The 25,378-nt window shown below is 34.9% G+C and overlaps 1 pseudogene; it reads left to right on the plus strand.

The window, feature by feature from the left end:
* The first annotated feature begins 6,045 nt into the window (after positions 1-6,045).
* On the plus strand, positions 6,046-6,145 carry LOC138833317 (U6 spliceosomal RNA; annotated as a pseudogene).
* The last annotated feature ends 19,233 nt before the right edge of the window (positions 6,146-25,378 follow it).

The following is a 25,378-nucleotide window of genomic DNA, read 5'->3' on the forward strand; positions in this document are numbered from 1 at the left end:
AACTCTGGGCCTGGGTGCTGTTCCTCAGATCTTCAGCTCAAGGCTAGCACTCTACAACTTGAGCCACAGCTCTACTTCCGGGTTTTTTCTTTTTGCTTATGTGGTGCTGAGGAATCGAACCCAGGGACTCAGGCATGCAAGGCAAGTGCTCTACCACTGATCCACCTGAATCATAATATGAAATTAACATACATATGTAAGTATATATATATCATATAGTACACATGTATAGAGATATTTTTTCCATTTCAGGGCCTTCATTCAGGCCCTGGGTACTCTAGCCTGAATTTCTTTCCTCATGGACAGTGAGCTTCGCCTTCACCCATGATGCAAAATAGTTACCTGGACGTTGAGCTCAAATCCTAGCAATGGCAGAAATACTGGCCCCAGTTCCAAGACAATGACATAATTTTTTAATGGAAGCAGTTATGTTTATTCAGTTCCATACTGAACATTTTAAAAAGTGTAGAATTTTGTACAGCTATTCACTCAGAGATCCTTCCCTTACCTCCAAAATGCTTCTCTGAGAACTACATTGTTTGTCTTTGTTCGTTTTTTATTGTAAAAATATTTTACAGGAGCAAGGTAATGAGTAAATTTCATATTGAGCATTGTTACCTCCTCCTTTGTTTTCCCCCTACTATACCTTCCCTCCCACTGCCACAACTACCTCCCCCTGCTTAGGTCAGTGACTTAGGTTTCACTTTTGGTTGGCACAAGGTTTGAACTCAAGTAGTAGCAAATCTTCCCTCACATTGCTACAGATTTACCAAGACTCTGAGTTCAAATCCCAGGCTAGGAAAGAAAACTAGCAGAAAATCCAAACTAGGTAGCTTTATTTTTTTTAATTTAGTTAAATAATTATATTTTCTTTATTCTTTTTCTTTTTTTTCTTTTGGCCAACCATGGGGCTTGAACTCAGGTCATGGAAACTCTGTCTCAGCTTAGATCTCTCTCGGCTTGGGTGTAGCCTCCAGAACCATAGCTGATCCTAAGATCCTAGGCCCAGGGGACTTTCTAGAAAAAAAACTGGAAAGCAGAAAAAGTGGCAACTTTCAGGGGTCTAGGGTTTTATTATTTTTTTCTTTGCACAGTGACCATCCTGGGTTTGAATGACATGGCTGCAAAGTAGATATGACCTGCCATTGCTGATGGCTTGTGGGCTATTAGTGAAGCCATAGGACAACCTGTGGACATAGGCCCTGGGTTCAAATCCCAGTCCTGACACCAATGGCAGGAGATCACAAGAGACTCATTCCTATGCATGGGAATATCCATTGAAAGAGTAGTTCATGCATCCGTCTAGTCTAAATTTGGATGCAATAGTCCAAGAATGCTGATTGATCTTAATGTATAGTTTATTAAGCATTAAAAGAATAATATTCCTTCAATGGTGGTATAATAAATACCTAAGAGTTGGTAGGAATGTAGTAGGTGTCATTCAATCATAAATAGACGGCTCTGGCACTCTTTAACAATATATATTTCTTTGTATATCACCATCTGCCTATCCATGTATTGCTGTTTTGGCCAAAACTGGGGGTCAATCTCAGCGCGTGGGAATCACTTGACAGCTTCATTGGCTAGAGGCTCCCATGCTCAAACTCACCCATTCATGAATTGGGCCTGCTAGGCCCTGAGATCCGATCCTAGCACTGCCAGGCATGATGGAGATCACATACATCTAAAATCTAGATTCTATGTGATAGGATGTAAACAATGTAATAAATGCTACAAGTGTCATCAGAGTCAATAAAATAAGTGGTAAATAAATTAATAAAACAAGAAATAAAATGAATAAACGCACCAAACACAATATGGACTGAACATCTGAACGGAAGTATAAATCTTATTGTTAAGATGTATATAAGGAGTAACTTTTCCAGGACTGAGGCTTGAATTCAGTCCCCCTAGGAGGAGGGAATGGCGGGAGATCCTGAGATACTTGTTTCTGGACCTAGGAAGAGTCATGGCATGCGATCGATCTCATCCTTGAATGAGTAGTTTGTGCATGATGCGAGTAGGAAATGATATGCAAGACTCATGGGGTATAGATTATTTCTAAAGAAGAGTTAATGAAGCATGACAATAATCATCACAGACATGAAATGAATGCATCAGAAAATATCGAAATATAGGTACACACAGATTGGATTCCATCACAAGTCACCATCAATCCTACTCTATACAAATATATACTTATTTGCATTCTACCTTCTACTTATGAATGGATGACTATTGTGCTCCCCACTCTCCCCCCAGGGGGCTCAAATTCAGGTACTGGGAATGCCTAGCTCCTTTGTCGCTCACAGGCTGTTGTGTTCATATGGACTCATTCACCAATTGGGCCTGCTAGGCCCCGAGTTCAGATCCCAGCCCTGCCAAAAGATTCATCTTGATGTAAGACGCCAATGGTTGCATATGTTTTCCTTTCCTCTGCAAGTCTTGGGTCTCAGCTAGGATGGAGAATGCATGGGCCACCCTGTGGTCATGGGAATAAGTTGTTATCCATGTCAGCCCAGTTATACCTGTCATCATATACATGAGAAAATACACAAAAATCCATGAATAGTATACAAAATAAACACAATAAGTACACTCAATGCACGATGCAGTCTCCACACGGATGTGAACATACATCCCATGTTTAAATGATGCATTGAGCACTATTTTGGCCTCCCTGTGGCTCGATCTCAGGTCCTAGGAAGAGTCCATCTCCTTAGTGGCTCAACGTCTGGTGTGATCACGTGGACCGATTGGGCAGTTGGGCTTCCTAGGCCCTGAGTTCAAAGCCCAGCAATGCCAAAAATTCACCCTGATGTGAGAAGCCAGTCATTGCACCTGTTTTCCTGTGCTGTGCAAATTCTGAGTCTCAGCCAGCATGGAGAATATATAGGCAACTGATGTCAGCTTACATTTACATAATTCATTCATCTGCAATAACAATGTGCAAGACTGGAAATGTGAAGCACTTAGACATGATTTTATTCTCGTTCATTTGGAAGATTAATCTTTAGTCAAAAGGAACTTTTTAAAAATGGCCTAGAATTTATTCCTACCAGTTTTTATAAATGGCTTTGTGCAATGGTATGTGATTATTTTATTTTACATTATCCTATGTAAATATTCTACTAACTATAAGTTTTGGAAAAAGAAGAAAACTAAAATTTACTACTTAGAAGAATATGATAGAAATAGAAGACAGATTTTATGTTTGTTAAATCTCTCATCAGTACCCATATTCAAGACTTAAAGTCATATTTCTTACTATGTTAGACAGATACGGAAAATATATGATAAGGCAACACATGATAAGGCAACTATTAGTGACTTTAAAATGTACCTTCTTATGTGATGAAATTTACTTTATGAGCTAATATTTAGGTTTGAATTATGGGAGGCTGATCCATTAAACACATTTCTAGAAGGCCCCTACTGAACAACACAAATTGTGGGGGGTAGTATTTCTGCACTTCAATGAATGGTTGAACTTGTTTGGTATTAGTGCTGGGTACGTAAATCAACTCTAATGTAACTTGCTCCCTACACTTGAAAACCTTGTAATGTCACTATCATCTACTTGTCAAGTGTTATTTTGGTGAATATGATTTTTAAAAGTTTATTTGAAAAGGAATATACTTTCAGAAGATTAAATGTAGGTTACATTGGTTTGAGAATGACATTTTTATACTACAGAACCAAGTTTTACTGAAGTACCAGTGTTTTGAAGCACTAAGGGTATTCTCAATTAATGTTTTTCTAAATTATATTTGACCTCTAAATCAAGTTTTCCTAGTCTTGGTAGACCAATTATGATCTATCATTCCAGAAACTATTTTTTTGGCTGCACTGAAATCTTTCATTCATCATTAGGAGAAAGGTATTAAAAATAACGTTGTTCATTTGTGATTTTGTTCACTCATATGGGCTGGTCATCTGTAAATTGAAAGTTTGAATTACAGTACTTTCTCTCAGATTTTGTGATCTCATCTTTCATTTTAAGTTGCCTTGCATTTTACAATTGATTACTGCTAATTCTTGTATGCAATTGGGGCCCTGAAATATTATAGGAAATGAGAAATTGAGATGAGTCTTTAATTATTTTCTGTTGGCATGTTGCATGGGCCTATGTGAGAAGTCATGCCCTTGTTATCTGATGATGCAGATAACTGGGACCTGTTATCCTAGGACTCGTGGGTCCTGCAGAAGAATAATAGCTTTTAGACATCATATCAGCAAAATTTGGGTATAATCAGTAAGAATGCTTTAGAAATATGGAGAAAAACACTTTGGGACCAGCAAGTTAAAACAATAAACAGAGCATCAGAATAAAATCCCTTATAGATTAGCAGAAAACAATACTGTTATTATACCATGTGTAGTCAGAAGACCACGAACACTTAGAAGGTATCACAAGCTTATACTGAAGATATTGCAGTGATACTTTTTATAGTCTAATATATATTCTAAACCTAATTATTTATATTCCAATCTATTTATGGGAATAAATGTCAATATATTTGTCAAATTATCAATTCTAGTAAAATTCACTGTATAAAATTTAAAATCAGCACATATAAATATAAAATATATAAGTACATATAATATAAAAAATGTTTTGCATTGTTGTGTTGTGTTTAGGGAATCAAAGGCAACTCTGTTTTAAAGTATTATTCCATTATCTCTACCTCAGTTTTTGGTAGAGTTAGACTTAAAGCTCTACCATTTGTAGATATGCAGCCTAGAGGCAAGAGGAAACACTGTGATTAAAACATTACAAATTTAAGGCCTAATATCGAGGAGAAACATATGGACTTCTCCAGGAGCTATTGCAATATTTGGTGATAGAATGTCAGTAGTGTAAGTTCCTGCTTGGTTGGATGATAGACAGGTCAGGACAGTAGGTAATCATGCATATGAACAATTTTTTTCACTTTCTTGGCTTTAGCTACTTTTGAAATGATACGTATAATAAACAATTATGTTTTGATAAAATACCTTCTATTCTGAACAATTCTGTCTGAACTGTTCATCTCTCTATGATCCCTTGTAACTAAGATTATGTTTGTTCCAGTAAGACAATCCATGCTGTCAGCGTAAGATATTCTGGTTGGTCTGTTCCTACATGGAAGAAAGGTAAAGGTTCAGTGTCAACGTCTAGTGCGTTGGGGTCCCTAGGTAAGGGTCACAAAATCACCAGGACACAGGGGATGCAGAGTGCAAACAGCAATTGCCACTGCATGCTGTGCTTTATTTTTAGTGGGTATTTAAAGACTAGCAAGCATCATCTTTGCCAAGATTTGGTCAGAAAACATTCACACAAAAAATTTCCACAGATACATTTTTACTTAACCTATGAGAGAAAGTCTAGGTATATTATTATCTAAACTATTTTAGATCAAGCTCAAACCACTTCTCCAATCTCAGGAAAATGCTTGACCAGCTGTTCATCTATGCTTAAGCAAGCAGAAGAGCCACTTCCTCAGCTCCCAGGAGTCTGTGACATGTTTTGAGATAGGGAGAGGGAACATTTTCCCTCTATAGCCTGGCGTTCCAAGAGCTTTCCTAATCCCAAACACACTCCTCAGATAATCCTGAGGCTGGAGCCTGCATCATTCTGCCCCCTCAACATAGACCCCGAGTCTTCACAGTTCAGGTAGACATTTGTTCCAGCAAGACCTCATTTGGGAAATTTTAAGCTGCAGAAAGTTAGAAGTAGCTCTTAAGCAAGGCTTACTTTGAATCCATTAGCTCCACAAAGCTAACTCAGTTGATAAATAAGTACTTGAAAAGCCACCAACTTTGGACTTAGCTGTAAAGGCTTCAAAGTATGATCAAATTTAAAATGAAAATGACAAAAAAAATGTAAATGTGAGCAATCGACCAAACTCTATAAGTTTTTTTTCCACTGTACACAGAAATTTAGAGAAATAAGATCAATAGCATTTTAGGAACAATAAGGGTTCCTTGTTACAAATAGGCAACGATGGATATATGCCTTTATAAAGATTGTATCATTATATACTTAAATTTAGAGGATACTACATGCTTCAGCAGCAGGTCTACCCAAATTACAACAATACAGAGAATAACATGGCACTTGCACAAGGATGATATGAAAATTTGTGAAGTATTCCATATTTTTCATTCTTCTGATGCAAGAAATGAAAAACAGTTATTAAAAAGTTGATTACAAAAATACAAGTGTAACAATACATGTAATTCATACAATTAAAGGTTAGTTTGATATCAGTGTATTAAATTTTCACCTTAGAAAGGCCTTTACATAGCATAACCTTTACAAAACTTGAAATTAGATAATATTGCCATTTTATCCCAAAGAAATGAAATAATATAAGAAACTACAAAAAAAAGGAGTCTTAAAATTCTTCTATATGGAATGCAATCTGAAAGGTCACATTTATCCATGAATCTATACATTATATAACAATGTAGAATTCAAAGTATTATATCTAGTAGAGAATGAAATAGATTATGGACATTACACAAACATAGATATACTTTTTTCAGAAAAGCACTCGGAACATCTTTAGGTTCTATACTATTCATTTCAACAGATAAGTTAAAATTATTTCTGATTTAAAGAATCACAAACTCTGCAGAAATCATTACAGATGTATACAAACAACTCTTGAATACATTTTGATATCACAGCCATGCAATTCACTTGGAAGAATACCATGGAATACATAAATTTTTATTGTAAGATATTGCTGTTGCTTTGTATTGTGAAAAAAATTTGTAGGGACACAAAAGATGGACTGGCACTTTTGAAATTTAAGAAACTTAACCAAACCATTACGATTTAGGAGAACAATTTGTACAGCCTTCGACAACTTCAAAGACTTAGTGATACATACTTACCCTTTTGGCAATATCAAATGCAGTTTCTTCAAAGTTGTTCTTCAGACCTGGTTTGATATAATGGTTCAACAGAAGGAGATACAGAGTATCTTTGCTATTTCTATTCCCAGCAGCAAGATGCAAGGAGGTCAAGAGGCCTTTAGTTTGGGGATTGGTATCTGCATCATGATGAAGTAATAAAGAAGACATTCTGGTATTATTCCACATATAAGTACTGTGCAGGGGTGTCCAGCCATTCAGAGTTATTGCATGAATATCTGCCTTGAGCTGCCAACTCATGGACAATGTCTAAGTGTCCACTCTAGGCTTCCCGTTGAAGAGGGGTATACTCATCCTCATCCCTAGTATTCAACTGGGTGGCCATTTTGGAAAGCAGTGTTCACACCACAGTAAGCCGATACATTTCGGCATCCCAAAGAAGAAATTTACTTGGATCCTACTCCATTTTTTTCTTGCAATTGAAACCATTCCTCATTTTTTCATCTTGTACCTTGTCTTCGTCAGAATTGCCTAACCAGAGATATTGAGTACCAGTGGGAATGAGGTGTCCATGTATTTCCCCAATAGTTCACATTGGTTGAACTGGTCAGAAAAAACTGGTGAATGTTCTGCATATGTTTTTTCACCATGATTTATTTTCTCTTTTTCCATTTTTACTATTCTAAATTATTCTAACTGGAGAGTAGTGAATTATAGGGAGCAGAGGAAAGATTTTCCTCAGTATTCAAAGATACAGACTTAAAGTCAGGACCAGTGGTGTCTTCATGTGCAGCTTATTCTAGGAATGAGAAAATAGGAAACAATGTCTTCTATGTAAATGATTTGGGAAATACCATGTTATAGTGTAAGAGAACTCACTATTCAACATATGGGATTTAAGAGCTTTCTAATAGCTTTCTAATGTTGTTATCCAACATTAGAAAAAATGTATAATGCAGTAATAAAATAGAAGTCCTTTGTATGACTACCTAAATTCTTGTTTTTTTTTTTTAAAGACACTTGTTTTCATCTAAAAATAGGCCTATCTATTGTGTTCAGGTGATTTTGATGATTGAAGATGCTTAATGAGAAGTCAAAATGTATTAGTAGTCCTTTGCTATCAATTAAATTTCACTTTTTCTTCTTGGAGAATATAATGATCAAAGCAATAGTTCAGAATCAGCAAGCAATAATTCAGAATCATGCTTCAAGTACAAGTGAATCACCAGTAAGTAATCCTCGATTCCATTTTCCACAAAGTTTTGTTACAGATACAATCTGCCTGCCTTCTCTAGCTGCTTTCCTAGTCTGGATCTATTCCTTCATTTTACAGGAAAAGTGTGATTCAACTGATTTCAGTCAGATCTGTTAGTAGAATTATCAAGTATTGAGATTCTTTTTTTTTTTTTTAAATTAGTTGTGGGGCCTGAACTCTATGCCTGGGCATGTCCTTGAGCTCTTCAAATCAAGGCAAGTGCTCTACCACTTGAGCCACAGCACCACTTCTGGATTTTTCTGTTCATGTGGTGCTGTTTTGGGAAATGGCAGAGCAGAAAGTGAAATGATGCAACCAAAAATATAAAAGCAAAATAAATTAGGATAATTATGGAGCAATCATATTGTCTACGAGAACCATAAAACAGAGAGAGGAAAAGAGATACAGATGTGCAATGACCTAGCTAGCCAAAAAATACATGCTTCTACTCAATTTACAGAGCAAACAAGTTTTTTTTATTTAAAAAAAAGATGGAAATAGAATTTATGTATTTACTTGAAAATAGTAAATACATTGTTAGTCGCCTACCTAAAGAGACATAGCTTTGACCAAATTACAGATAAGAATCTTAATCCTTGGGCTGGGAAGGTGGCTCAGTGGTAGAGTGCTTGCCTTGCAGCTTACTACAGTGCAGACACTACTTTCCAAAAAGGCCACTCATATGAATACTATGTATGAGGATAAGTATAATCCTCTTCATCGGGAAGCCTAGAGTGGACACTTAGACAATGTCCATGAGTTGGTATCTCAAGGCAGATATTTATCCAATAACTGTGAATGGCTGGACACACCTGCACAGTGCTTATATGTGGAACATATTGCAAGAGCACACACACACACACACACACACACACACACACACACACACACACACACACACACAAATCATCAGATTTCTTCTTAAGTATTTTTTGTGTATGGTCTTAAGAAGAAATTTACATTACTAACTTGAATTTCTGACAGAACAATATAATCACTGTACATCTTGCTTCTATACTCTCAATATTAAATTGCTATCTAAGTATGTGCAATAGATAAGTATAGGAAAAAGTAGGAGCCACACTGGTGGCTCATGTCTTTATTCCTAGCTAATCAGAAAGACAAAATCTGATGATTGTGGTCTGAAACCAGACAAAGAAATATAGTCCATTAGAGTCTGGTTTGAAAGTAACCAGCAAAAGCTAGAAATGGAGCTGTCTTATAAGCAAGTAAGATGCTAGCCTTGAGAAAACTAAAACAAAATAAATAACAAATTCTGAGACAGAACCAGGCCCTGAGTTCAAGCTCTAGTATTAGCACCAAACTAATGAATGAATGAATGAATGAACTAAAAATAAATTAAATGGTCACATGTGGACAGACAGGGAAAATGTAACCACCGTGGTGAGTGGATTATGTATTATTTTGTAATAAGGCAAATTATCATTTTTCCTAATCACTAATATCTTTTGGACATACTTTGTTTTTTTTTATTGTGAAAATACTGTACAGAGGAGTTACAATTACATGGGCAAGATAATGAGTACATTTCTTATCAAGCATTGTATCCTCCTCCATTGTTTCCCCTTCCTATCCCTTTCCATCCTCCCCACCCAATCCTCCCCGCCTTCCCTTCTCCCCTCTCCTCCCCACCCCATGCACGAAAGTTGTAAAGTTCGTTTTCAACAAAACGACTCGTACATTTCACTGTTGCCATGGGTCTACCTGTATGGACATAATTTGTATCGGAAAACATGAGTGTCTTCCAGTAGTTCGAATGCTATTAGAACTTAAGTCTCCTTAGAATTAACATATACATCTATGACAGTTAATGAGGACAAATAGGCCTGTATTATATTCAGATTTTCTGAGTTTTCTTCTGGTGCATTTTGTTTTGCTTTCTTATAGTATACCTAGTGAAATATCATAATAATTTGGTCCTCAGATCACTTAGGTTCTTTTCTTTTCTTTATTTTTTTATTTTTCTATGAACATACTGTACAGAGGACTTAAAATTACATGGGCAAGATAATGAGTACATTTCTTATCAAGCATTGCATATTCCTCCTTTCTTTGCCCTTCACATCCCTTCCCAGCCTCCCCCGCCCCCCCCCCCCGCCCAATCCTCCGCCCCCGTCCTCCCTTCCCCCCACCCCCGGCACCAAAGTAATAAAGTTTGTTTTCGACATGACAACATGTACTTCTCATTGTTGCAACGAGTCCACCTGTATGCTTAAACGATTTGTTTTTCCACCTCTCCTCTACAAATTGTACCAACATCAAATATAGTGAAAGCAGAGGTTATACTGTGGGGTAGGGAGATACAAAGCAACAAAGAAATAATCTTATAAATGCGTTATAAACAAATGCATGAAAGAAAAAAAACATTAAAATTCATATCTAAGAGTTCATTTTCCTAACATCACATTATCTGACATTTTCTGCTTGCTCATACATATACTAGATATTGCAAATAAGGGAAACCATGGGACCTATGTTCCTTTGGGCTTGGTTTTCTTCACTTAATATAAATTTTTCCAGGTCTTTCCATTTCCTAACAAATGGGGGAATGTCATTCTTTCTGATGGAGGCATAGAATTCCATTGTTTATATATACAACTTTTCTTGATCCATTCATCTACTGAGGGGCATCTGGGTTGGTTCCATATCTTAGCTATGGTAAATAATGCTGCAATAAAGTTGTGCTGGTAGCTTTAGTGTGGTCTTGTTTGTAAACATTTGGGTAAATGCCCAAAACTGGGATTGCTGGGTCATAGGGGAGCTCCATATGAAGTCTTTTGAAGTACCTCCATACTGCTTTCCAAAGTGGTTGAACAAGTTTACACTCACACCAACAATTCAGTAAGGTTCCCTTCTGTCCACATCCCCTCCAGCATCTGTTGTTGTTAGAGTTCTTGATTTTTGCCATTCTAACTGGGGTGAGGTGGTATCTCAATGTTATTTTGATTTGCATTTCTTTTATGGCTAGGGAGATTGAGCATTTCTTCATGCGTCTATTGGACATCCTTCTTTCTTCTTCAGAGAAGCTTCTCTTTAAGTCTTTAGCCCACTTGTTTATTGGGCAGTTGTTTCTTTGAGGATTTGTTGTTGGCGGATTTAATTCTTTAAGTTCCAAGTATATTTTAGATATGAGACCCTTGTCCATTGAATGGCTATTGAAGATCTTCTTCCAATCTGTGGGCTATCTATTGTTCTTGCTAGCTATGTCTTTTGCCATGCAGAAGCTCTGAAACTTCATGCAATCCCATTTGTCCAACATTTCTGTGATTTGTTGTGTTTCCGGGTCTCTATAAAGAAAATTTCGTCCTGAGCAAGGAGACCTAAGGTTTCTCCTATTCCATCCTGTAATGTTTTCAGAGTGTCTGGTTTGACTCCGAGGTCTTTGATCCATTTGGAATTGATTCTTGTGCCACGTGATATATAAGGATCTAGCTTTAGTTTTCTACAAGTAGTTAACCAATTTTGCCAGCACAATTTACTGAAGAGGTTGTTTTTCTTCCATTCTATTTTTTTAGTTCCCTTATCAAATATTAGATGGCTATAAGTCTGTAGGTTCATTTCTGGGTTTTCAATTCTATTCCATTGGTACTGAGGTCTGTTCTTATGCCAGTACCAAGCTGTTTTGATTACTATGGCTTAGTAGTAGAGTTTGAAATTTGGTATTGATATTCCTCCAGTAGTGTTCTTTCCCTTGAGGATCGTTTTTGCTATTCTGGGTCTTTTATTGTTCCATATGAATTTTTAGAATGCCTCTTCTATTTCCTTGAAGAACGAGGTTGGAATATTGATAGGTATCGTGTTGAATTTGTAGATAGCCTTGGGAAGTATTGCCATTTTCACAATGTTAATCTTTCAAATCCAGGTGCATGAAATGTTTTGCCATTTTCTAACTTCTGTTTTGATTTCCTTTTTCAAGATTTTAAAGATTTCATTGTAAATGTCCTTCACTCCTTTGGTTCAGTTAATTCCTAGGTATTTTATTTTTTGTGGGGATATTACAAATGGACTTACTTTCATAATTTCAGCCACACTTTTCTCATTGTTGGCATACAGAAAAGCCATTGATTTGGGGGCTTAATTTTATACCAGGCTACTTTGTCAAAGTTTTGAATCAGCTTGAGTAATTTGGGAGTGGAGTCGATGGGATTCTTTAAATACAACATCATGTCATCTGCAAAGAAGGAGAGTTTTATTTCTTCTATCCCAATTTGGATCTCCTTTATGTTTGGATCTTGTCTTATTGCTGTAGCTAGGCATTCTAATACTAGATTGAAGAGATGTGGAGAGAGTGGACATCCTTGTCTTGTTCCTGAGTTAAGAGTAAATGACTTTAGTTTTTCACCATTAAGTATAATGGTGGCTGTAAGTTTGTCATATACAGCCTTTATTGTATTGAGGAATGTTCAATGGATTATTAATTTTTCCAAAACCTTCATCATAAGGGGGTGTTGAATCTTGTCAAATGCTTTTTCTGCATCTATTGAGATAACCATGTGGTTCTTATCATTGCTCCTGTTGATGTGATGAATTATATTAATTGATTTGCGTTTATTGAACCAGCTTTGCATTCCTGAAATGAATCCTGTATGATATTGGTTTATGATTTTTGGATGAATTGTTGAAGTCGATTGGCCAAAATTTTGTTGAGACGTTTTGCATCAATGTTCATCAACGAAATGGTTCTATAGTTTTCTTTCTTTGATGAGTCCCTGCCTTGTTTTGTGATGAGGATTATGATGGCTGCATAGAATGTGTTCGGCAGTGAACTTTTTCTTTCAATTTCATTGAACAGTTGGAGGCGTATTGGTGTGAGCTCTGCTTTGAAGGCCTTGTAGAATTCCGCTGCAAAACGATCTGGTCCTGGACTTTTCTTACCTGGGAGGTCTCTTATTGCTGTTTCTATTTCAATGCTTGGTATGGATCTGTTAAGATGGTTTAACTCATCTAGGTTTAGTTTTGGCATGTCAATATTTGCTAGGAAAAGGTCCATTTATGTCAAGTTCTCAAATTTATTAGCATAAAGTTTTGAGAAATATTCCCTTATAATGTTCTGAATCTTGGTTGTTTCCGTAGTGATGTTTCCATTCTCATTTTAGAGTTTATTTATTTGGGTGTGTTCTCTTCTTTTTCTGATAAGATTTGCTAAGGGTCTGTCAATTTTGTTAATTTTTTCGAAGAACCAACTCTTTGTTTTGTTGATTCGTTCTATAGTTTTTTTTGGATTCTAATTTATTGAATTCTGATTTAATTTTAATTATTTCTTTCCATCTACTGGATTGGGGTTTATCTTGCTGCTCTTTTCAAGGAGGTTTAGATATGTCATTAAATTTTCGTTTCAGATCTCTCCAGTTTGTTGATGTAGGAGTTCAGAGCTTTAAACTTGCCTCTGAATACTGCCTTTGCTGTTTCCCAAAGGAGCTGGTAATTTGTGTTCTCAGTTTTGTTGAATAGCGTGAACATTTGAATTTCCTTTCTAATATCTTCCATGACCCACTCGTGATTCAGCAGTGTGTTTTTCAGCCTCCATGTGTTACCGTCCTTTCTTTGGTGGCTTTTGGTGTTAAGTTCTAGTTTTATTCCCTTGTCGTCCAAGAGAATGCAAGGTATAACTTCAATGTTTCTGAATTTAGACAAGTTTGCTTTATGGCCTAAAATGTGGTCTATTTTAGAAAATGTTCCTTGTGCTGCTCAGAAAAACGTGTATTCTGATGCTGCTGGGCGAAATATTCGGTAGATGTCTGTTAAATCTTGTTGATCTCTGCAGCTGTTTAGATCTGTGTTTTCTCTGATTAGATTTTGCCGAGTTGATCTATCTACTGGGGAGAGTGGTGTTTTAAAATCCCCAACTATTAATGTATTTGGATCTATGTGGGATTTGAGGGAAAGTAGTGTTTCTTGGATAAATTTGGGTGCAACATTTTTTGGCGAATAGATATTTAGAATTGTAATATCCCCCTGTAGGGGAGAACCCTTAGTTAGTATGTAGCGACCTTCTTTATCTCTTGTGACAAATTTTAATATGAAGTCTATTTTATCTGATATTAGGATTGCAATTCCTGCCTGTTTATGGGGGTCATTTGCTTGGTAGATTTTGTTCCATCCTTTAACATTGAAAATGTGTTTGTTTTTATGTGCAAGATGTGTCTTCTGAAGGCAGCAGATAGAAGGAACTTTTTTTAAATCCAACTAGACAGTCTATGTCGCTTAATTGGAGAGTTAAGTCCGTTAATGTTGATAAAAAGGACTTAGAGGTATTTGGCACTTCCTGCCATGTTATCCACCTTCTCGGGGCTGCGAAAACTGGGTTCTTTCTATGGTTCTTGGATTCTCACTTTGGGTGCAGTTTTTGGCCTTTATTGTGGTCTTGTTGGTTTTCTATGTGTAGGACATCTTTAAGAATCTTTTGCAGTTTGGTGGAGATGTATTGTTTCAATTTTTCTTTCCTATGGAAGGTTTTTATTTGGCCTTCAGTTATGAAGGAGAGTTTAGCTGGGTACAGTATTCTTGGTTGATAGTTGTTTGGTTTTAGGGCATGGGATACATCATTCCAGGTTCTTCTTGCTTTGATTGTCTCTGCTGAGAAATCTGATGTGATTCTAATTGGTTTTCTCCTTCACAGCTTTATGTATCTTTTCTTGGTCTGAGTTGATCCTGTGTGGATTGTAATGTGAAGGTGGGATGTCCTCTTCTTTTCTGGTCTATTTGGAATTCTAAAAGCTTCTTGTATCTGAATAGGCCTGTCTTTTTGCATTTTTGGGAAGTTCTCTGTTCGGATCCTGTTAAACGAATTTCCTAGACCAATAACTTCCGTTTCTAGATGCTTCTCTACACCCATTATCCTTAGCCTTATCACTAATATTTTATTTGAACTTTATTGTACAATAAACCCTGAATTTGCCTTGCATGTAAATGTGTGTGTATATGTGCGCAAATATGTGTGTGTGTGTGTGTTTGTGTGTGTGTGTGTGTGTGTGTGTGTGTGTGTGGTTGCCATGTTGCTTGCCAATGAGGACAGAGTGAGGCTGAAAAGAACTGTGTTGCAATGTTTTTTATTTATCAGTTTTCCGTACTGTCATTTCAGTGGAACCACCCTTCTGTACATTTTATTCATCAAATAATAACATCATCATAATTAAAGCATTTACAACATTAAGTTAGATAAATGAGATCACTTTCAGCTCTTTGTATATGTTAGGCAAGAAGATACACATATATTTAAGTACTAAGTTATTGCTGTAAGGTGACTGTCAGTACAAAATATGTATTAGATCTCTTAAATTGGCTATACTTTTAAGATATACTCATGGAGTAATTTTGACTGACTTGACCAAACAAGTATTACACTCTGGTTATTCCTGTGAAACTCAAGGTGGATTAAATCTTTCCGGATTTCTGTTGAAAATAACTTTCTTTATAAGATAGTATCTATTCACACTAAGAATAAATCCCGTATTTTTTAGGTTTGAATATCCGATCATATTGACTGAAAAACAGTATTGTGGATATGTTTGTTAGATATACATTGCAAAAACAAATAAACAAAAAAAGCATGTGTCACCTCCAGATTGTGGATGCATTTTAAGTTGTATTTTACATACAAAGGTTTCTTCATTAATAGTTCTTTTGTGGGAGTAACTATCACAACTTTAACAATTAAGGCTTTTTGAAGATCTTTTCCAATATAAATAACATCCAAGAGCGAGTCTTGCAATTTCTGAAAACCCTTTGAATACTTTAGTGTTATTTCAGTTCATTGACTATACAGCTAAAGACATTTCTGAAATAAACATTGTTAAAATCTGAAAATGTAAGTGGGTATATAGGCTTTTTATGCATGATTTTATCAAAAGACAATTTTTATGAAACTAAAATATATAGAATAAAAAATGGAAGTGAATTGCGTGAGCTAATTTTTAGTATAACTTTGTTTTCTATTAGCACAGTCCTTTGAATGTACATGATGAAGTTAAATTATGCCCTTTGTGACACTATGCTTCAGTTATTTTTAGAATCTTTGTAGTTATAAGAGTGAATTTGTAGTATAAATAAATGTCTTTGGAAATGATTAGGATTAATCTTGTGTTTTGTTTCCTACTCCTAAGAAAAAGAGTTATTTTCAAGTGTTAACAGTTTACAATTGAATCTTCAGTATCATAAGAAATTTTGAACAAATATAGTAGTATTGATGTCTTTTTTTTGGGGGGGGGGAGTCTGGTAATGGGTCTGAACTCTGGGCCTGGGCGCTGTCCTTCAGCTCTTCAGCTCAAGAATAGCGCTCTTCCACTTGAGCCACAGCGCCACTTGCAGCTTTTTTCTTTTCTTTTTTTTTTAATGTGGTGCTGAGGAATCAAATCCAGGGCTTCACGCATGCAAGGCAAGTGCTCTACCACTGAGCCACCTTCCCAGCCCTTCATGTCTTTTTAAACCAATTGTATCCACAAGTTGGAGAGGCTTTAATTCATTAATGATAGGTCAGACTGCATTTTTGGGTACATGAAAGGTAAAATATTTATCTATGGTCAAAGGTGATTTTTATATGTCTTACTTTAATAGCATTTTAAATTAGTACCTTTGTCTCAAAATGTTGGGTATAAAAAGCAATCAAAATTCTTCTAATGGTAAACAACTTACTTGAGCTACAATGTGGAAATGATTGGACCATGAGACCTGCAGTCTGTTTCCATCAGGAATTGGGGAGGTCATTCTTTCAGTAAGTCAGTGTTAAACAGAGTTAGGTTCCCCAGGCAGTGCAGTGTTCAGTGAAGGGATAGAATATGATTTCTGCTATTTTTACCTAGAAATCAAGAATGTTATACTTTAGAACTTCCTTTCACCAGGGAGGTATGCACTGATTATGAACTTTGAGTATTCATATTAAAGTTCCCAATTTTCTAACAAAGATAAAGTGAAATATTATGAGTGTACACAATAATTATTGGAATTTTTCCTAGAATTTGTAGACTAAGTGCTGGTATTTTAGTCATAAAATAGAATGAGGTTAATTGATACAGTGGGAGATGAACCTCAGGCTAACACTTACCATGTGTGCAATGTTGTACTAGTAATTCCAACTCTGAAGACTTCAATGTCATCATCTGAGAATTAAAAATGTAAGTAGTTCCACTTTATGAAATTATTGTGAGGATTAAATTAGATACCATTGGTATAGTACTTGGAAAAACAATCAATGATCATTTGGCATATTCAACCTGTTATTTTATCATGTGGTTAATTCTAACATTTTTACTGTGATTTTTATTGTGTCTCTTTTTGATGTGCAATGTGATGTATTGATATTCATTGCATTGATCATTTTTCTGTCACAAAAAGGAAAATACCTGCAAAGAAAATTTCTGAGTAGGAAACTATTACATTGACTCATGGTTTAAGAGAACACAGTTTAAGATCAGATGGCTCCATTGTTTTTAATTATATTTTTATTATCATAACTAGTTGTACAAGGGAATTTACATTCAATAAATAATTCTTTTAAGTATAATGGATCCTTATATAACTTTTCCCTGCCTTTCTAAACCTCACCACACTTTAATTTTTTCTGGTTTCATACTATCTGCATTGAATATCATGTCTTCACTTTCTTCCTCCATAACCCTTTTTATTCTTTCCCTTTGACTTCCCCTCACATCTTCAAAGTGATAATTTCCTGGTATTTATTTTGTTGGATTAAAAGTTCAATTTTATTAAAAAAAATTACATCTTTTAAATACTCCTCTACAAATAGCATGATTTGGTTAATATTGCTGTGTAAAATTGTATAAAGTTCTAGCTTCCAAATGTGAGACAGAACATGGTTCCTTTGTGTGTCTGGCTTTGACTTTGTTTATTTAACATATTTTTAGATCTATCCATTTCTTTGCAAATAACGTAACAGTCTTCATAATGGATAAGTACATTCCACTTATGTATATATGACACACTTTTGCAAACCATCCCTTCGCCAAAGGGCATCTGGGCTGTTTCCATAACTTGGCTACAGTGAAGAGTGCAGTAGTGAACATGGTTGTGAAAGTGATTTTACTGTCCTTTTGGAAGAATTCATCACTATCTTTCTGGGAGCAATCCTCTAGCCAGTTTTCCAGAATAAGCACATCCCTTCCTTCATCTCCATCACAACGTATTGCAAGTCCTCAAAAACACACTACCCCATACAGGTTTCAATAAGCTAAAACCACACTGTGCCCATATTCTTTCAATAAATTTTTAATAATTACATATAATTTAGTGAGAACCTTCTATGTACTTTCCTAATGTGGGAATGAGGGACATAACAACACAGTAAAAGTAAGAAATATGTAATTAAATTAGTTATCATATTTAAAAGGCTTTCAGTTCTAACTAATAGCATCACTTACTATTATTTTAATCTTTATTTGATTACTTCATCTAGCCCCTAAATTATAACAGGTGAGTTAAATACAAAGGCAAAAATTGTGGTTTGATTTTGACACTCATGTGTGAGGATGCACAATATGGGCAAAGAGATGGATTGGAATTAATAGCAATTATCCATTTTGTTAAAGTAGAGGCGGTTTTCCCAAACTGATTCTCACAATTCATATTCCATTCAACAAAAAGAAACGTGTAACAATTACCTTTGTTTTGCTTCTTATTAACTTTTGTTTCCATTATATTTTTAATGAAGGATGATTTCATAAATCTACTTTAGATGCAAAAATATTTTAATATATTTTTAACTGTATGCATTGATTTATACATATACACATATATCACACAGGTTACAATCATAATTTATAACTTCTGTAACTATACAATTTACTAAATTATTAAAAACATCGATGGCTCATGCCTGGAATCAGGATTACTCAGGAGGCTGAGATCTGACGATCTTGGTTTGAAGCCATCCTTGGCAGGAAAGTCCATGAGCCTCTTATCTCCAAACAACCAACAGAAAATCAGAATTGGAACTGTGGCTCCAAGTATTAGAGTGGTAGCCTTGAGAGCAAAAGCTCATGGACAACACCCAGGCTCTTAGTTCAAGAACTACAATCTACCCCAAAAAATCTATTTAATTTACACCTGTGTAAGTAGAGTATTTCCATCACCCAAATGCACATCCATGCTCATTTGCAATGTAACTCTGTTTTGTTTGAAGTATGACTAAACATTATCACTAAAGGAACATTTGAACGTGGGTTCATTCTATCTCTCTAATGGATTTTTCTCCACTCAAATACTCAAGTGTTACAATTGTTCTAATTATTTAAAATCATAGCTTTTTTATTTCATACTCCTAATATTAGAGTTTGAATTGAGTGTTTTGTCCCCTTAAATGTGTGTTCTTACCACTTTGTCATGCCCCGAGCCCCATGTTATCCTGATTATTTTTCAGCTAGAAACTGGCTTCCTACTTGTATATGAACTTGGCCTCAGTCCACTTGATGTTATTCTTCCTGGAATTTAGAACAACAGGTGCATGGCATTGTGTAAAGAACTTTCTGTTCAGTCTGGGCTTTTGCCATTATTCTCACAACATTGCACTCTCAGGTAATCACGAATTTCATAAGCTTGTCATAGCTGATTTTTTTTAAATCTTTCATTTCCTGCAGGTTCTTGAGTACTGAATTATTTTGTGTTTTCATAGGTTGTTTGTTTCATTTGAATCTATGTGTTGAGTTGTTCCTCACTTTTCCTTTTGTTTCTTTCCCTCAAGTTCTTACCTAAAGTGCTGAGAAACCAATTCTTCTTTCTCAGGATAGGGTGAACATTATTTATTCCAAAGCAATTTCCGTATTTTTGAATGGTATACACATGCTAAGCGCTGAGAAGGGTGTTTTTATTTTCACGGCAGTCTTTGGCATACACAGACAGATCATGAAATATATGAAGAAAATAAAACTACAGATGAATGCCAGGAGGAGATTAAGCTATTATTAATTGTTTGACAGAGGTTTCTCTTCTAGTGAAAGAAATGTATTACTTGTTGCAGGATTTCACAAAATCATATTGCTAGGAGGAACCTAAACAATCATCTAATACTATAAACTTGAGAGTGATGAATTGACTTCGTGAATAATTTACTTTTGGGTCAAATAAAAGCAGGCTTCCAAAAAGAGAGTAGATTTTAGAGAAACATGATGAATTTTATGTAAATAGGTCCTTAGCTGATTTTGTAAATTTGTGAACTAATACAGGGAAATAAAGTACAGCAAGATAAAAAAATAAAAACTTCACATTGAAATATTCGTTTGTGTTTGTGTATGTGTGCATGCATGTGCGAGTACACACACACACATGTACATGTGCTCATGCATGCATTCATCATTCTTGAGGCTTGCTAGTGCCATGGAAACTATTCCTCAGCTTCTGTGCCCAAGGATAGTGGTCTACCACTTCAGCCTCTGCTACAATTCTGTTTTTTTTTTTTTTGAGATAATCGCTTGTATTTTCATGATTGAACAGTCGTCTTCAGATCTCAGACTCCCGAGTAGCTAGCTCTGCTTATTCAGCCTCTGAGTAGGTAGTTAAAATTCTGGCTGTCCTCTATGCTTCACTGCTTTTTATACTTTTCCTGAGGTATTCACAAGCCTAAGTCATATATATGTCTAGTTGCTTTAAAATATTCTTATTTCTTGGCAACAGGGGATCACATGTGTACTCTTGACTATTTTGGAGGCTTGAGAACAGAACGCAAACCAAAAGTTTAGTGGACTTACTTCTATCTATAGCTGGGTGAATTGGATCTTTTCTACCAACCTGCACTATCTAGAGACTAAGATTGGAAGGACTGTGGATCCAGGTCAGTCAAGGTAGCAAGCTAGACAAGTTGGTGTGCAACTCTGATGCCATTGATGATGGGAAGGCTAAAAGGACAGATGAGATGCATGTTCTTGTGGAAAGGGAATCCCGGCCTGCAAGAACAATATACCCCAAGTTGAAATCCCCACATTTTCCCACAACCAAAATAAGTATATACATTAACATCCAAAAACTTAATACAATCTGTTCTTTGCTCTAATATCAGCTTTATCTGATTATCATATGATGTGACAGAATAATTTCATTAAACATGATAATTTAAAAAGACCTAGACAATTCTTTCTCACTTATTAGGTGCAGATGAATGGCAAATTGCCTCATTTCTTCCTATTTGACTACAAATATAAAATCATCTTATGATTGTTATTAATAGTAATATATTCTGATTTATTACTTTACTTTGTAACAGTTTTTAAAATTTTTGCTTTTCTGCTGAGGTTGAAGTATTTAAATAGTATCATCAAATTATATTGTATTTAGGGAAGATTTTTACAAAAATTTAAACAATGGCTTCTAAGAATTCTTAATTGGTATATATATATTTTGGTTTAGTTTTAATTTCAATTAAATTTATTGTAATGGTAAGGTACACAGGGGTTAAAATTACATAAATGAGGTAATGAATACATTTCTTAGGGAAGGAACATTGTTATATCTTCCATCGATATTTTTGTACACTCAAAACAAGAACTACTGATGCTCTTGCTGTTGCTATTGATCAATGGGTACTTTTGCTAATTTTTTCATGCCTTTTTTATTATAAAATTGATATATAGAGCTTTTCCACTTAATTAAGTCAACTAAAGAGTACACTTCATTTTCTTTTCTTTTTTTGGGGAGGGGGTTCGGTTGTGGAGCCTGAACTCTGGGCCTGGGCCCCGTCCCTCAGTTCTTCAGCTCAAGGCTAGTGCTCTACCACTTGAACCACAGCACCACTTCCAGCTTTTTCCTTTTTGCTTATATGGTGCTGAGGAATCGAACCCAGGGCTTCATGCATGGAAGGCAATCGCTCTACCACTGAGCTACTGTCCCAGCCCCTACTTCATTTTATTTTCTAATTTTCAAATTTTGAGCTTAAATGTTTCCTTTTGTTTCTTTAGGGTAATTCTTTTTTCAGAGTTGTAGGATCAGTTAATATAATTTTGCATGATTTCTACACATGTATATTATTCAGTCACATATATTTTGCTTTTAAAATATGTAACATGTTGCTATTTGATATTATTTTCTTAATTTTTATATGGTTAGTGAATTTAAATACATTTATTTTCTTATATTTGTAAACATATTTGTCCAGGTAACAAATATTTACTGTATTTTCAAGAAGCACTTACTTTATTTAAGAAAGCGTTCATTACCTGATCACTTTTTGGAAATATTTTACTTGAATTTAAAAAAAAGTTTGAGCTCGGCATGGTGATTTGTTGCATCCATTTTCTAGCTATGGTGGGAATTGTAAATAGGGTTTGTAATTCGGGAGAGAGTGGGAAACTATGAGACCTTATTATAAAACTATTCAGAGTTAACTGATTAGAGATGTAGCCATCGCTAGTGTTATATAGAGCACCTCGCTATCACATTCTAAATCTTGAGTTAAAACACCAGTAACATCAATCTTTTGTCAAAATAAAAGGACACTTGTTTCAAAATTATTATTATTTAAAACTTATTTGCAAAGGTTCTCATGTCTTCTATTAATTTTCGATTTACTTAATCTATTAAAATCCAAGTATATTGTGACTATTTTATTTCTACTAAACTTTTAAATAGTACGAGCAATATTATGATTTCATATATTAACATACTTTTACTGTTTGTGATAATTTCCTCCGTTTAATATAATAAAATCAATATTCCAAATGTGTGTATGTGGTGTGTGTGTGTGTGTGTGCTTTGTGTGTACTTTATAATGCTTGCGAGATCACACCATTGCTTCACATATGCAAGGCCAATGGTTTACCACTGAGCTATTCTGTCTAGTTATAATCCAAATAGTGTTTTAAACCATGACTTTCAAACTTTCATTCCTAGTATGCCCTTTCAAAATTATATATGATAACATGTGATCCATATTCTATCCACGTTAGCAATTTTTATTGTTTAGAACATTTCCACTGCCTTTCCACTTCCAAACTCTTGTGTTTGTTATAGATAAAGGTTTTACTTTGCTTCTTTTTTCTCTTCATTATTTTTCCCTTTAGAGTTTAACTATTCTTTCTCTTATTTCTTTGGAAATTAATTATCATATTCCTATTACAATTTCTTTACATTGTAACAGGTATATACAATGCTTTAATTTCTATTTTAATTTTTCCCATTTTCACTGACTTTTAGTACAAACTATTAGATGGATTAAAAAGAAACTTGTCTCAGGAAATGTTATTTTTCTCCTTCTCTTCTCTGAAGTCTATCTGTTTTTTGAAACACAATAGCAATGACATATAGCTCCTATGTGGTACATCATTGTTTCCCCTCTCACTCTCCTCTGTTGTACAGCTCAAGTTGTTATCATTCAGTTTTGTTATGCTACAGTGTTATCTAAATCGTAACTCATTCTTGAATTAATTTTAGTTGTTTCAAGTATTCTCTGAAGACATTTTTCTATATATAATATCTGGGGTCTTGTGTTTTTACAAGGTAAAAATATGAGTCACTTTCAAACATCTAGATATCTCTGTAGAATATTGGTCCACCTGCTCAATAAACTCGTATGTAAATTCAAGGAATACAGGTCAGTTAGAACAATCTTGTAAAATTGTTTAGCTTCAGCCTTCATAGTAGCTTTGAATCTTTTTACCATGTTTAGTAGTAAAGACAACATAGTTCTACTACAAGAGCAGACACATAGAAGAATGTAGCAGATTTGTCAAAAATAAATTCTCAGTTTATGGTCAATTGATTTTGAAAACTATCCTATGACTATATGAAATAAAAAATAGAATCTTAAATGGGTGTATTGGCACTATTTTCCCTCGAGATTTAAAGAATGATCTTAGACTACTACCTCAATCCCTTTTTTTGTTTCTTTTGTTTTGTTTTTTGTCACTCATGGAGCTTGAACTCTGGGATTAGGCGCTGTTCATGTGCTCTGCAGATCAATGTGAGCACCCTACCACTTGAGCCACCGCACCACTTCTTGCTTTCTAGTGGTTCATTAGAAATACGAGTCTCATGGACTTTCCTGCCCGGTATGGCTTTAAACCGTGATCCTCAGATTTCAGACTCCTGATTAGCTAGGATTACAGGCATGACCTACAGGCACCTGGCCTACCTTAATCTTTATACAAAAATTTAAAATAAAAAATGATTATCAAACTAAATGTGAGATGTAAAAACCTATAAGAGATATACATAAAAAATTCATGACATTGTATCAGTAAAGGTTTCTAAATGGAAAGCATTAGTTGCTAAAGAAAAGCAAGAATATACTGGATTATATCAAGTGATAGTCTTTCATAATCCAAATGACACTATACTCATAATTCAAAGGACACTATAACCGAAGTGAAAACATATCCAACAGATGGAGGTAACATATTTGTTAATGCTAAAATGTGAATGCTACAATGATTCTTAATCTTAAGTATTTTTATATCTTCTATTTCTATATAATTTTTCCTGAATAGGATATTTCTTTAAAGAACATGTGTAAATTAATAGTCAATAAGAGGAGAATATGAAATAAGTTCCTCTTTAGTATCTTAGAAAAAAGAAAAAGAAAAATCACTAGAATGACTCTAATATAAAAAGATGACACAAAATATAGTAATGCATTGTGGAAGAATTGATAAACTACTCATAGTGATCCATTTGTATAATACTGAAATCATTTTAGCAAGCAAGTTTTCAAGTCTCAAAGGTCAAAAAGAATTGTATAGGATCAATTCATTATACTTCTATGAATGTATTAAAGAGAAGTAAAAAAAAGTATTTGGACAGGGAATTGTGGTTCATTGACAGTGCACTTAAATAGTATGTGTGAGACCCTGGAAAAAATCCCCAAAATTTTGAAAATACACACTACAGAGCATGTATGCTGGACAAATTCTAGTAACAGAATTTTTTCTATCTATTTTAATGTCTGTTCTAAAATTTTTAGCATTTCTATTTGGAGAAATGCAAGTTTGTGAAAATTAGGCTTTGAAAACCTATGAAGGTACAATTCACTTCCAAAGCACTAAAGTGTATACAATAAAAGGAGATAGTATATTGCAAGTGAATTACATGTCAGCAAATAAACTATTGTTAAAAATTCTTCACACAAAATGCAGAATATCTAAATAGACGTTTTTGGTTTTGGCTAAAAACTCTGTAAACTACAGCGTTTAAAACAAACATGTGATTTCTGTTTATTTTAAGGGTTTTTTGTCCGTTATTTTGAGTTTATACAGAGATATCTCAATCAAGAGGGTATGTGATAACTGAAATACCTAGGAATTA

The sequence above is a fragment of the Dipodomys merriami genome, unplaced genomic scaffold (assembly GCF_024711535.1).
Source record: "Dipodomys merriami isolate MVZ:Mamm:240054 unplaced genomic scaffold, mDipMer1.0.p SCAF_203, whole genome shotgun sequence".
NCBI classification, from domain to species: domain Eukaryota; kingdom Metazoa; phylum Chordata; class Mammalia; order Rodentia; family Heteromyidae; genus Dipodomys; species Dipodomys merriami.